We start from the raw sequence: 286 nt of genomic DNA, 5'->3' as shown, positions 1-286 counted from the left end.
ATAGGTTATCTATCTTACATATAGTTACTTTATTTTGATTCATTGACTATTGGGATAATCTATGCACAAGATTTTAAACTATATCATGATTATTGCCCTAATGCAAGTTGCAAAAAGCATAGAATCCAAGTGAAATTCTTAAAGATCAATGAAGTTTGGAGGATTGGAGCTGAAAATAAAACTAATATAGCTATAATAATGTGACTCATCTTAATGTTCAAATAATTAATTTAAATTCCACTCATCTTAATTAGATTTTTAATATGTTCTCTTAAACCATTTTTTT

This window comes from Arachis ipaensis, chromosome B06 (assembly GCF_000816755.2).
Source record: "Arachis ipaensis cultivar K30076 chromosome B06, Araip1.1, whole genome shotgun sequence".
Lineage (NCBI taxonomy): Eukaryota > Viridiplantae > Streptophyta > Magnoliopsida > Fabales > Fabaceae > Arachis > Arachis ipaensis.
The sequence above is the reverse complement of the archived record's forward strand: the minus strand, read 5'-3'. Positions refer to the sequence as shown.